Raw genomic sequence first — 14868 nt, 5'->3', positions numbered from 1 at the left:
ACCCAATAACCTTAGGACCAAGGCCAAGAAGAAGCTTGAGATTTCCACATTCAAAAATCTATTAACTGTATTAAGACCTAAATAAAAATTTATTCATGTGAACTTCAAAATTGGGTTTGTTTTCACTATGTGCATAATTACTGTCATGGGCAACCAAGAGTAGCTGCTTCTACCCTGAGAGTATTTTTTAACTAAAAGCATGGAAGAGGGTGATTCTTCATTGCAATATTGAAGCCTATATTCAGCTTAACAGCTCTGGATGGCACTGCTGAAAGGAACCTTTCAAGCTCATCAGATCTAGGGAATTCCTTGGCGGTCCAGTGGTTAGAACTTCACGCTTCCACTGCAGGGGGCACGGGTTTGATCCCTGGTCAGGAAACTAAGATCCCACAAGCCGCACGGCATGGCCCCTCCAAAAAAAAAAAATCTACCTCTACCAGTTTCCACTGAGCACAAAATTGAGGTCCACTGAGGTCAAGATACTTGCCCTGGGGCATAAAGAGAGCTAATGGGAGAGCAAGGGCAGAACAGGTCTTAAAGCTGAGTGAAGCCAGTGATTTACTACCCCAAACCATCTCTCTGCAGCTACTATATGTGTGTTTATTGTGATAAACTGTGTCAAAGTATTATGCAAATGCAACACTGAAATGATCAAATATAGCAAAATCTTCCCAAGCAGACTTCTCAGAAAAACTGCATATTCTAGTTGATTTAATTTTCTGGTTACCAAAGGTTTGTTTTGATAACTGAACTTCACAATTATCAGGAAAAAGAACATGAGAAAAGGGAAAAAGCAGAATGAATACATACTATCTTGCTCCTAGACATGCTATAAAGTAGTGATGGTACAGTACAAACAGCCGGCCTTACCACTGACTGACGAGCTGTGAGGCATTGTTCAAGCCAATCTCTCTGGAATTCAGTTTTCACATCTTTAAAAAGAAGAGGTTGAACTAAATAATGTAAGATTCCTTCCAGCTCTGAAACTCAAAGCATCTAGAACACTAAACATGTTTTCTTATTATTTGCAATGTTCTCCAGAAAGTGCCTACGTCCCATGCCCTCCTTCCATAAAAGTTTTGAGTATATGATTATCACACATTGAACTAGACCTGAACGGTAAACTGCTTAAAACACCCAACTAATACCTGGATCTCCCCTTCAAATACTTTTAACTCTAATGAATAATGGTTTTGGTTCATAAAGGAACTGCTCAGAGATCTGCCATGGTTTAAAACATTTTGGGCCCTACAATGGGGTGGGAGTGGGGGAAGTTGCTCAACTAGATGTAAGAAGCTTTCCAGACCCCTCGCTATATCTAAGGAGTTCCAATTTTGTGTTTTATTTATCATGTTTTGCTGTTCAGAGTAATTCTGGAAGCTCACTAGGTCTTTCTCCCAAAAAATGAAGACAGCATAACAAACACATATTAGTTATTTTCACAAGAACCATACTACTGAATCTCCTCATGTATTTATATGCTATCATATACTGTTATGAGGTTGGGTTGTCCCCCCCTTTTGTATTTTTTTTATTGTAGTGAAATATACATAACATAAAATTTACCATTTTAACCATTTTTTAGTGTATAATTCAGTGGCATAAATTTTATTCACAATGTTGTGCAACCATCACCACTATCTATTTCCAAAACTTTTTCATTACCCCAAACAGAAACCCTGTAACCATTAAGCAATAGCTCCTCATTCTCCTGTCGTTTATTTTTTATTATTATAGTCTCAAAGGCCTTAATAACTTTCAAACTATGGTATGCTGCCACCAGGTGGCAAGAGAGTGTCATGGCTGCCCAAGATTGGAACTTGTTTCAAAATAATCCAAGATAGGTATAGGGGAAGTAAGTAAAAGTGTAGATGAAATAAAACTGTCACAGTCTGGTCAGGAGTTCATTATACTAGTCTCTCCAAATCTGTACATGTTTGAAATTTTCTATAACAAATATTAAAAGTGTACCTACAATATTACAAATACAGAGATTTCATACATTTTTAAACCCTAGAAAGCAAAATATACATCAATATTGCACAGATAATTGTTTTTCTTCAGGTATTTTTAAAACCTGGGAAGACATTTTATACCTAAGTATAGATTATACATTAATTTTAAATCTTGTAATTAGATGGCAGATTTCCAAGGTTACATATTTAAACTAGTTAGCAAAAACTTTGTGTTATATCCAACTAAACCTCATCAGCTACAAATGTGAAAAATCAAATTTATCAGCATTCAATTCCCACATGTATGTAGAAATAAATTTCTGAGTAACTGCAAATGCATTATTGGACTTTATCTCAATTAAGAAGCTCTTGTTTCTTTAATAGTAAGCACAAATATACAAAGGAGCCTCTCAAACATCTCCAGGGGAAGGAGGCTAGGAGGCAAATAAGTCAGTTTAAAATTGTACTTGTGGGCTTCCCTGGTGGCGCAATGGTTAAGAATCCGCCTGCCAATGCAGGGGACACGGGTTCAAGCCCTGGTCCGGGAAGATCCCACATACTGTGGAGCATCTAAGCCCGTGAGCCACAACTACTGAGCCCACGTGCCGCATCTACTGAAGCCCGTGTGCTCTACAGCCCGTGCTCCACAACAAGAAAAGCCACCGCAATGAGAAGCCCGCACACTGCAATGAAGATTAGCGCCCCCCCGACTCGCTGCAACTACAGAAAGCCCACACACAGCAACAAAGACCCAACACAGCCAAAAATAATAAATAAACTTATTTTTAAAAAATAAAACTGTACTTGTTTTCCTTCTTTCTTTCTTTCATAAATTGCCAGTTGACCAGATCACAGAAAAGTCAGCTCAGTAATTTTTAATTTTTCTAGCATCAGTAGGGAGTAGAGGCTGCACTTGGATGAATTTTCTTGATATTCAGCTGATCTAACAAATAATTTTTATTTCTACCATCTTTACTGATATTATTCCGAAGTATAATATGCATTCTTCTGCTTTATAAAACATTAAAAGTAATTAAAAATTTTTCAGGATACATAATCATCATTAACATCAATTATCAAACTCTGATGTTTGCTGCTGTAGAATCAAGGGAGACTTAGACATTTGCTTTCCTGAATGTCAGGCTCTTGGTTTTTCTCTTCAATGATCTATCCTAAGCTCTGACTTGCAAGGGAAACTGCCTCCCCACCTGGGTTGAGGGTTTCTCTTGGCCTCTTCCTGCAATTCAGCTCTCAGCCTACTGAACTCAGTGAATCTAATGAATGCCCACTGCTTCTGTTCCTAGCTAGCTCAAGTGCCCCACACCTCCATGGGTCCAGAATGGCTACATACACATTGTGCCAGTTATGAAGACCAACAGACTGGGTTGTTTTGGCCACTCACCGTGTTTACCTATTTAATGGTGGATGTGTTTTAGTATTATAAGATATGAAAATCTTAGTGATAAGAGTTCAATCTTCCTATTTAATACATGAGTAAAAGCCCAGGAAGATGAAGTGACCCATCCAAGGTCACAGGATTATTTACTGACAGAAAAGATATTAATAGTCAGAACTGCTGGTTTCTAGTCCAAGTGCTTTTTGCACTACTTACATGAACATTCACATCCTCCAAGATTATCATACAATAAGATACAAGCTGATAAAACCATTAAGAGTGCCAAATTTTACCCAAATTCTTTAAATTCAGGGACACTAGTCCTTCTAGGAATAAGACAGTAAAACCCTAAATTCTGATTTCTGCTAGATGAACTTGTATTAAGGTAGGACCAGCTTGATCACAGGTATTTGCTTTCTTCCAGAACATGGAGACACTCAACTCATAGGAAGCAATCCTATTTAAACTAAACAGGGAGTTCCCCGATGGTCTACAGGTTAGGATTCAGCACTTTCATAGCCTGGGTTCAGCCTCTGGTCAGGGAACTGAGATCCCACAAGCCAAGTGGCGCAGCCAAAATAAGAAAATAAACAAACAAACCAAACATAAAATAAAACTATCTCACAGAACCACACATTCTACATATAGGTAACAGTTTAGAGTAGAACATGCTTTAAACAGACTGCCTCTGACTGAATTTAAACCATCTAATTGGCAACTCATCTTTTTTTCTCTTTTTGGCTGCGTTGGGTCTTCATTGTGATGCAGGCTTTTCATTGCGGTGGCTTCTCTTGTTGAGGAGCACAGGCTCTAGGCCCGCGGGCTTCAGTAGTTGCGGCTCGCGGGCTCTAGAGTGCAGGCTCAGTAGTTGCGGCACACAGGCTTAGTAGCTCCGTGGCATGTGGGATCTTCCCAGACCAGGGATCGAACCCGTGTTCCCTGCACTGGCAGGCGGATTCTTAACCACTGCACCACCAGGGAAGTCCCAGCAATTCATCTTTTAATTTTTAACTCCTTTTTTACTGAGTTATGAGAGAATAGCATGCATCTATCCTTTCAAAAGAACTACACCTCATACCATGGAATTCTGAAAGTCTGCAAATGAGCACAGACGTTAATATTTATTTAAATAGTTTAAATGTCTTTGTTCAAAATAACTTAAAACCCTTATGTATAAATTTTATGGTAAATCTCGTTCATGTTAATCTTTACGGCACAGGTTCTCACATTGAAGTCCACAGCCCTAAAAAAAATTTATCAATGGACTTTAGGAGGTCTGTGAACTCCCAAAACACTGTACATAAAATTCTGTGAGTATATGCACAGATGCATGTGTTAGGAGAGAAGATCTACAGCTTTATCAAAAAGATCAGCATCATGGCTTTCAGTAAAACAAAGTTTTCAGGCCGTGGAGGCAAGGCAGCTAGTTCACTGCTGGCTGCAGAATGCCCAACAGCAAAGGTTTGCTCTCTTTACTCATACCAACCTTTCTGGAATGCAGAACCTCAACAGAGTGGTAATCTTGAGAGACCAAAAGTTCCCTGGTCACAAGACTGGGAAACAAATCCACTATATACACTAAGTCCACTATACCTTCCCACCAACCTATCACCACATTTAGTCTCTTAACAAAAGAGCATCAAGATATTTTTTTTAATTAATTTATTTTATTTTATTAATTTTATTTTTGGCTGCGTTGGGTCTTCGTTGCTGCGTGCAGGCTTTTCTGTGGTTGCGGTGAGCGGGGCTACTCTTCGTTGTGGTGTGCAGGCTTCTCTTTGAGGTGGCTTCTCTTGTTGTGGAACACGGGCTCTAGGCACGCGGGCTTCAGTAGCTGTGGCACGCGGGCTCAGTAGTTGTGGCTTACAGGTTCTAGAGCGCAAGCTCAGCTGTTGTGGCGCATGGGCTTAGTCGCTCCGCAGCATGTGGGATCTTCCCAGACCAGGGCTCGAACCCGTGTCCCCTGCACTGGGAGGCAGATTCTTAACCACTGTGCCACCAGGGAAGCCCAAGATATTTTTTAAGAAAGCAAGATTGCTCTCCGTGGCCACACACTAAAAAGATGGGGGAAGGGGTGGAGACATGATGGGGGAGTCCCTAAGGTAAAGAGCCTTCCAGCATCCATGAACTAGCAAAAGCCCACCCTGAAAATACTTTATCTCAACTACTACTGCCACCTCTTAGGGTTAAATTTACTAACCTGTGTTAAGATATTAACTCCTTTTATTGTCCAAAAATAAAACCTCTTTGTCAAACATCGGGAATGGAATATTGCCTCATTTGGTACTTTGAATATTTAGTATTGTGAGAATAAATTGATTATCATGATTTTGTAAGTGTGATCACAAATCCCCTTAGAATTTTCTGAGAATGAAGAATTATTTTATATTTAACACCTTGGATGCATATGAGAGAGGGAGGGAAGGAAAAGTATATATATATGTGTGTGTGTATTAGAGAGTATGTGTACATACTCCATACTCCATCACATACAGACCACATAAAACATTAACTCTAAATACTGTATGTTGCTTACACAGAAATCCTTTCCTTCCACCACCACTCAGTAATAATTGTTCACTTTAGAGGTTTGTTAATTTTTGAAATTTTTATTTTCATATTCTTCTTCTACTACCATGTAAAATGCTAAGAATGAGTTTTAAGTGATTTCAGTATTCTTGCAAAAGAAAATAAAGAAAGGATTATTTAGTCAGGAAATCTGTGAACACAAGATTCTCCACAGTGATTGGTAACATCAGCATAAATGCTCTGTTTTACACCTATGTATTTTTAGGCTATTGCTATCCAACACTTTAGAGGAAAAATTTTTATCTTAATGCAAAAAAAAAAAATTTTTTTTTTAACTTAAAAGGCAGAGAAATTCAATTCATTCACCAAAATTATGCCTCTTAATATCTGAAAACTATACTCAGGGCCAAAATCAATGCCTCCAATTAAAGATCACAAATGTAATTAAAAAAACATTTTTCTTGTGGTTTATTAAGATCATGATCAACTGCCTACAAAACATTGAAAATTAAAAACTGTAATGACCAATAAATACATTAGAAATTCCAATTCTCCCATTTATAGGCACAGCATAATTGTTTGATATAAGCACACAGAGTTAATTACCTGCACACCTTCTCCACAACTCCATGCAGGCGTCTGACAAACAAGGTAGTGGAGAATATTAAAAACAGGTTGTTCTTAGCAGAGGGGAAAGAGCGGGGTGGAGGGTGAAATGGATAAAGGAGATCAACTGTATGATGATGGATGGAAACTAAACTTTTGGTGGTGAGCATACTATAGTATATATGTTAGTAGAAATATAATGTTGTACACATGAAACGTATATAACGTTACAAACCAATGACACCTCAAAATAAATAAATTAGTAAATAAATAGGAAGGAGGGAAGGAAGGAAGGAAGAATAGGTTGTGCTAGTTGCAAAATTGACAGTTTACTTCTCTAGCGTAAGTGACCATAAGTAGGAAGAAACTAACCTAATCCAAAACTTAAGCAACCAAACAGGAAATTCAGAGGCAGGAATAAAAAGAACTTTCTTTCATTTCTATTGGTTTAGTCAAGGTATCATATACACATACATACTGGAGTAAATGTAAATAGAGTGACAACAAAGTGTGTGGGTGCAAGTGCCTGCCCCACACCAGCCCCTACCACAAGAACAGGGTTCATTCAGAGAGTAAAGTAAAACACAGTGGCAGAAAACAGGTTTTTCCTAGGCCCAGGAACACTTAATGGACTGGGAGAAGCAACTAGCTTAATCAGTGACATGAACATGTAACATATAAAGAAACACAGGGCCACCTGAAGGTGGCAATAAGCAATGAGAAACAGGTTCTAAGACCATTCGTGTCATGTCCAGCTCTGCCCAGAGGAGAGGACAGGCACAAATCTGGATACTAGAGGCATCTACTGCTGAGAGGAAGAGATTTTTCATCAAGCCCCCTATCACTGAGATGAAATTCTCACAAGATGAACTACCTGTTTTTGTTCTAATTCCATTCTATGCTTATTCTATACGGAGCAGCTACCAAGTGCCAGGCACTATATAAACCCTGGGTACATCATGATGGTGAAAACAGGAGACGTTAACTCCTCATGCTGCTTGCAGTCTAGTAGGGAAGACAATTTCTAAAGGGGCGGGGGAGGATAGGGGGACCCGAGTCCCCTTCATTCCTTCTATTCTTCCCAATGCCAAACTTGTGGTCAGAAGGAGGTACTTTAGGATAATATACCAAAGTTAATATTAGGAGAGCTGGCCAAATAAGAGGGAGGTCTTGGTCTATCCTATAAATGTTCAGTTTTGAAGAACATGATGATCAAAACCACCTTACTGGCTGGAGCCAGGAACAAGTCAACCCAGGCCTGAACACAAGCTGTCAAAGATCTCCCAGTCTTGGGCAAAAAAAAAAAAAAGTTATAGAAAAGGAAGGAAGATCAGAGAATGGGCTTCTGGGAACTCACCCAAGACAAAGTGGAAAATTATTTGCAGCCTCTTCTGAATTCACTTTCTCTGTGATCAGTTACAATGAAGACCAAACTCTTCTGCTAAAGGACAGGACAAGTATCTGGGCCACATATGCAAACCCATGAATGAGTAATTGTAAATTGTGGTTAAGTGCTATGAAGGAAAAAACAGGGTGTAATAAGAGAGCAGAGAAGTAGAACCTCCTTTAGACAGGGTAGCCAAGGAAAGCCTCAGAGGAAAGCTGAGCACTAACGGATGAGTAGGAACTGAGCACTCAAAGGGCAGAATGAGAAGTTTATGCAGAGAAAACAGCTTGTGAGAGGGAAAGGAAAAACTGGGTAAGTTCAAGTGCAACAGGAAGCCAATGAATGGCTTTAAGTAACCATGTGACCCAGTCTTTTAAAAGCTCTCTGGCTGCTGTGCAGAGAAAATGGGAGGGAAGCCAGAGAAGTGTGATGACCAAATGAAAGGCTAGAGTGGTAGTTCGGGGGAAAGGTGAGATGGATACGATAGAAAGAAATGGAAGGGTACAAGATACATTTTGGAGGTGAGATGAAAAGGACTTGGTGAAGGATGTAGAGGGAGGGGTGTGGGAGAAAAACAAAGGTGCCAGAAATGACTCCTAGGTTTCTGGTTTAAGCAATTGGATGCCATTATCTGAGGGGGAAAATGGGGGTAGGGGGGGAGACAAGTTCCCCCTCAGTTTTGGCTGGATAATAAGTTTAGTTTTTGACATGTAAAATATGAGCTCCTTGTAAAATATAAATTTGGGAATTCTCAGCATATAAATGATATTTAAAATCCTTGGTAACAAACGATATCATCAAGAGAAAACAGAAGAGATGAGGGTACAGGACCAAGCCCTGAGCAACTCAAACCTGTAGCGATTGAGGGGCAGGGGCTAACAAAAAGTACACACAAAGGTGAGAGGAAAACCAGGATTATGTGATTACAGAAGTCAAGAGATAAGGATTCAAGAAAGAGGGAGAATTCCATGGAGAATTCTGGTAAGACACGTACTGAGATGTGGCCTGAACCACAGGCCACATCAACTCACCACCATTGATCTTGGCAAAAGCAGTTTCCAGAAGTAGAAAAAAGGGTCAAGTAGATGAAGGCTGACTTCCCAGCTATAACCAAGAAGCAGGCAAATCACTTCATCTCCTGCTCAACCAAAACAGCCTCTTAACGGCTTTTCCTCCTTCAATCCTTACCCTTCTACAGCCCATTATCAACACAGCTGCCAGTGACCTGGCTAAAAAGAAAGTCACATCATATCATCATTCTCTGCTCAGTGATCTCATCTCGCTCAGAACAAAAGTCAAAAAGAAAGTCTTTATAATGTCCTAGAAGATCACTATCTACCTCCTGCCACTCTCCTCCTCTAGGCCTCAGAATTCCCTCCTGCGCCTTGAAGCCTCAGGGCTTCTGCATCTGCAGTTTGACTCCCCACTTCCTTCAGGCCTCAGTTCAAATGTCACCACAACAAAGAGGCCTTCTTTGGCCAATGGATTTAAATAGCACTTGCTCCTTTCATTCTTTGCTCATCTTTCCTTACCTACTCTATTTATCTTCTTAGCACTTACCATCTTTATGACATATTATATATTTATTAGTTATTGTTTGTCTCACATCATCAGAATGCAAGCTTCATCATAAGAGCAGAGGTTTTACCTGTTTTTGTTCACTACTGTATAACCAGTAAGTAGGCCTAGTACACAGTAGACATTCATATTTATCTGTTGCATTTAAATCATTAGAAAGGCCCTTTCACATTACAAATTAATAAACTTGTACTTTCAGTATGGATATAAGTCTTCTGTTATTTAGACAGCATGAGTCTTCTGATCACCTGTAGACATGCAGAAAAAAGCCCAGTTTCTGGGCCCATGAAATTGAATACTATCCCCTATGCCTTGGAAAACTCACAATATCATCCTGTGGGCCATCCCCTATAGACTCTTCAAGGAGTATTTCCATTTAGATTTCAATATGAACTGTTTTCAATATGAACTTTTGGCTAAGGCAAAATACACCGGACAAAAACTATTTGTAATAACTCAGAAAAGGGGTCATGGACGGAACAGTGGTACTGATGAATCACACAAATATGAAGACAGATATATACATATTATATTTGAACAAAGGCAAGTAGATATGATGCTCTGGGATTAGTTGATTCTTCCAAATAATGGAACCATGCTCTCCGGTCTGTCCATCTGGTTTCCCTATTCATCTCTCTGATCACAAAGAAACAGACTATATCATTTTTCTCTGCAAACCCCCTACCTCAGGCTGTTCTCCCTGGAAGGGTAACTGAATGAAAAATATTACCTTGAAACTCCTGATGAATTTAGAGCACACAAAGCTCTGAATTACATCAATGAAATGAAAATCTTAACCATACCTTTGAAATGTTTAAATCAGTCATACAGATCATCAACTCGTGTAATCTTATACATAATCTGTGAAAACATGGATCCTGAAAACTACAGTACTCACCCAACGAAATGATTCACAGTACTCACCCAATGAATTGATTTACATTTATTGCATAGCTAAGAATGGAAGGCAACAGCAAAACAATTTAAAATTCTATTGTAAAGGGACTTCCCTGGTGGCGCATTGGTTAAGAACCCACCTGCCAATGCAGGGGACACGGGTTCAATCCCTGGTCCAGGAAGATACCACATGCCACGGAGCAACTAAGCCTGCATGCCATGACTACTGAGCCTGCGCGCCACAACTACTGAAGCCCGTGCACCTAGAGCCCGTGCTCTGCAACAAGTGAAGCCACTGCAATAAGAAGCCTGCGCACCGCAACGAAGAGTAGCCCCCGCTCGCCGCAACTAGAGAAAGCCCACACGCAGCAACGAAGACCCAATGCAGCCAAAAATAAATAATAAATTTAAGAAATAAAATAAAATTCTATTGTAAATCTGGCTACATAATTACATGAAAACATTTAAAAAATCATTCTCAAAAGAAAATATGCAATTTATAAAAACAACAGATAAATAAAACTATAGATTATATTTATATAGAAAAAATAAAGAGTGGAGAAGTATAGATGTACTGAAATGCTTGTATAAAAATTATGAGGACACTAAAGATACTATTTAGCTCTGCCTCTGACAATTAGAGAAAGTTTAAAAGCCTTTTTAAAATCTACATGGATCAATAACACATGAAAAGATGCTCAATATTATTAGCCACTAGGGAAATGCAAATGAAAACCACAATGAACTACCAATGTACCCCCAGTAGGATGATTATGATAAGAAAGACAGATAGTAACAGGTTTTGATGATAATGTGAAGAAATCAGGACTCTCATACATTGCTGGTGCAAATGTAAAATGAAATGGTGCAACCACCTTGGAAAACAGTTTGGCAATTCCTCAAAAGGTTAAACACAGAGTTATAATTTGACCCCGTAATTCTGGGGTGGGGTGTGTGTGTGTGTGTGTGTGTGTGTGTGTGTGTGTGTGTGTGTGTGTGTGTGTGTGTGTGTGGTGGTGTGTGTGTGTGTGTGTGTCTTAAAGAAATGTAAACATATGTCCACGCAAAATCTAGTACACAAATGTTCACAGGAGCATTATTCATATTAGTCCAAAAGTGAATGCAACCCAAATGTCCATTAATTGATAGATGAATAAATAAAATGTAGTATAGACATACACTGAGTATTATTTGGTCATGAAAAGGAATGAAATGTTGATATATGTTACAACATGGATGAACCTGAAAACACTATGCTAAGTGAAAGAAGCCAGTCATAAAAGACTGTATATTGTATGATTCCACTATAAAAGGTCCAGAATAGGCAAATCTATAGAAAAAGAAAAGTAGGTAGTTGTTTCCTAAGCTTGGGGTGGGAGGAAATGGAGACTGACTGCCAGTGGGTACAGGGTTTCTTTTCTGAGCAATGAAAAGATTCTGGAATTAGACAATGGTGATGGCTGCACAATTATGAATATACCAAAATACTAAAAGCCATTGAACTGTACACTTAGTATGCGTGAACTGTGTGATACGTGAGTTATATCTCAACAAAGCTGTTATATTTTATAAAAGAATGAGGTAGGGGGCACAATGGAAGGTGTCTGGGGTAACTGTAATATCATATTTCTTGACCTGACTGTTGGTTACACAAGTGTGTTCACATTGTGATGATTCACTGATTGGCAAACTTACAAGATGTGCATGTTTTATAAATATATCACATGTCAAATAAAGGTTTTAGCAAAGAATAACTAGGTCTATAAATACTGACTTGGAAAGGGATCCAAGATATAAAGTGGAAACAAAGTTTCAAAACCGTATAAACAATATGGTCCCACTTTTTATAAATTTATACACATACACATATATGTATGTGCCGAGTAAAACACACACACACACACATGAGTATACACACAAACCTGTTCTCATTGATCTCTGAAGAATTCAGATAAAGGGACTTAATTTTCTCTGATACATAATTCTGTAATGTTTGAATTTTTTGCAATGTGCATTTTTATAATCAGAAGACAATAAATGTATACATTTAAAAAATCTTTTAAGGTGTATAGAAAGAATTTAATAAAGAACAGAAATTCCTCAATCAGTATACAAAAACAGAAATAATAGATCCAAGAATAAAAGATAATCATTTTTTAAAAAAATAACAGCAACAATCATTTGATTGCTTACTATGTAGTTGGCACATATATTAGCTCATTTTCATTATACCTATTTTACAGATGAGGAAATAGGCCGGGAGATTTTAATCTAATCAAAATAGAACAAAATATAGCTTATGAAGAAAGTTCATAAAATCATTTACAGAGAAAATTTTTAAAAGAACATAATGAACTCACTCATACTTTTTTTTAAATCTGGAAAAGAATTTAATTTTCTTAAAAAAAAAAAAAATTGGGGGCTTCCCTGGTGGCACAGTGGTTGAGAGTCTGCCTGCCAATGCAGGGGACGCGGGTTCGAGCCCTGGTCTGGGAGGATCCCACATGACGCGGAGCGGCTGGGCCCGTGAGCCACAATTGCTGAGCCTGCGCGTCTGGAGCCTGTGCTCCGCAACGGGGGAGGCCGCGATGGTGAGAGGCCCGCGCACCGCGATGAGGAGTGGCCTCCGCTTGCTGCAACTAGAGAAAGCCCTCGCACAGAAACGAAGACCCAACACAGCCATAAAAATAAATTAATTAATTAATTTAAAAAAAAAATTGCCAAAATCGACTACTTCCCCCCCCAACACACACACACACCAAAAACCGAAAACTGAATGGAATAAGCTAAAAAACAAAATAGAAATGGTTACTGTCCTTCCTCCCAAAAGGCTATTTTTCCATGCTACCAAAATCCTTATATCAAGAATGGTACAAGGAAGGAAACTTACAGGCCTTCTCTCTTGTGATTATATACCAAAGCCCTAAATACTAACAAATCAATCCAGTACTATGAGCTCCATTACAAAAATTTAGGGATAATTCCATACTAAAGATTGATTAAAGTAATTCAGCACATAAATAAGTAAAAAGAGACATAACGTCCAAGGGTAGATAACTGAGTTGGAAGGCATTTGACAAACTTATTCTTTCTAAGAAAAGCACTTAATAAATAAAAATACTACTTCTTTAACTTGTTAGCTTTCAGACCCACAGTCAACCCCACAACAAACAGTGAAACACAACTGAGGCAGCCTCATTACGCTACAGTCAAATACTGAATATGACATTTTCTGGATGTTACAGTGTAGCCAATTAAATAAGAAAGAAAAATAATAGAGGAAAGTATTGAAAAGGAGTCTAAATTAGCAGCATTGTCCAATAATAGAGTTGTCCAACTGGTATACCCAAGAAAAATCTATGAAAAATTACTAAAATGACTGAAAGAGCTCAGGAAATTGGCAGGTTTTTAAATAAATATACAAAAATCAGCTTTTCCTAACATCAGCAAAGCTCAAAAATATGATGAAAAAAATCCTACTGTCAAAAGCAAGAAGAGGGGCTTCCCTAGTGGCACGGTGGTTAAGAATCCACCTGCCAATGCAGGGACACGGGTTTGAGCCCTGGTCCGGGAAGATCCCATATGCCGCGGAGCAACTAAGCCCGTGCGCCACAACTACTGAGCCTGCGCTCTAGAGCCCACGAGCCACGACGACTGAGTCCAAGTGCCACAACTACTGCAGCTTGCACACCTAGAGCCCATGCTCTGCAACAAGAGAAGCCACCGCAGTGAGAAGCCCGCGCACCACAACAAAGAGTAGCCCCCACTCGCCGCAACTAGAGAAAGCCCGCGTGCAGCAACAAAGACCCAACACAGCCTAAATAAATAAATAAATAAAATTTTTTTAAAAAGCAAGAAGAACATAAAATACTATGGAATTGACATTATGTGAATTAAACTACAAAGCCCTACTAAGGCACATACTATGGCACTACTAAGCTCTACTAAGGCACATACTATAAGAAAAGTAAGGGGAAAGAAATCATGTTAATAGATTGATAGATGTTAATAGTGTGATGAGATTAACTATTTCCAACTTCATAAATTTAATGCTTTTCCAATCTGTGTATCAATGGGATTTTCACAGTAATCCTCACAAAAACTTTTAAAAAATATATCTGGACGGTGGGGAAAAGCATGTAAGGAAAGGCAAAAGTCTTTTTCAAAATAATAATAACTACAAGGAGTTGCCCTACAAAGCATTTATCCATATAAAACTAAAATAAGTAAAACATATAATATTGGTGCCAGAATACTGACAGATCAATAGAACAGAGTGAGAAACAGATCTAAGTATTAATGAAAATTCAGTATATGATTAAAAATGTCATGTTAAATATATAAGGAACTGGTTAGATTGTGGTATGTCCATTATTAAATACAATGGAATATTACAGCTATTAAAAATGAGGCAGATTACACTGATGTAGAAAGATGGTCGCAATATAGTATGATGTAAAAAAAAAAAATGTAAAGAATAGGAAGTACAATATAATCCCTTGTGTTTTATTTGTTTATTT

The 14868-nt window shown here is 38.5% G+C and overlaps 2 protein-coding genes across 6 annotated transcripts in view; one reads left to right on the top strand and one right to left on the bottom strand.

Moving 5' to 3' along the window:
- Positions 1 to 14868, top strand: part of CCIN (calicin) — a 399321-nt gene that overhangs the window by 235359 nt on the left and 149094 nt on the right. The window lies entirely within an intron of this gene.
- The window catches only part of RNF38 (ring finger protein 38), a 123593-nt gene that overhangs the window by 95298 nt on the left and 13427 nt on the right, over positions 1 to 14868 (bottom strand). The gene's annotated exons all lie outside the window — the stretch shown is intronic.

The sequence above is a fragment of the Balaenoptera physalus genome (assembly GCF_965194825.1).
Source record: "Balaenoptera physalus genome assembly, chromosome: 7".
Lineage (NCBI taxonomy): Eukaryota > Metazoa > Chordata > Mammalia > Artiodactyla > Balaenopteridae > Balaenoptera > Balaenoptera physalus.
The sequence above is the reverse complement of the archived record's forward strand: the minus strand, read 5'-3'. Positions and strand labels throughout refer to the sequence as shown.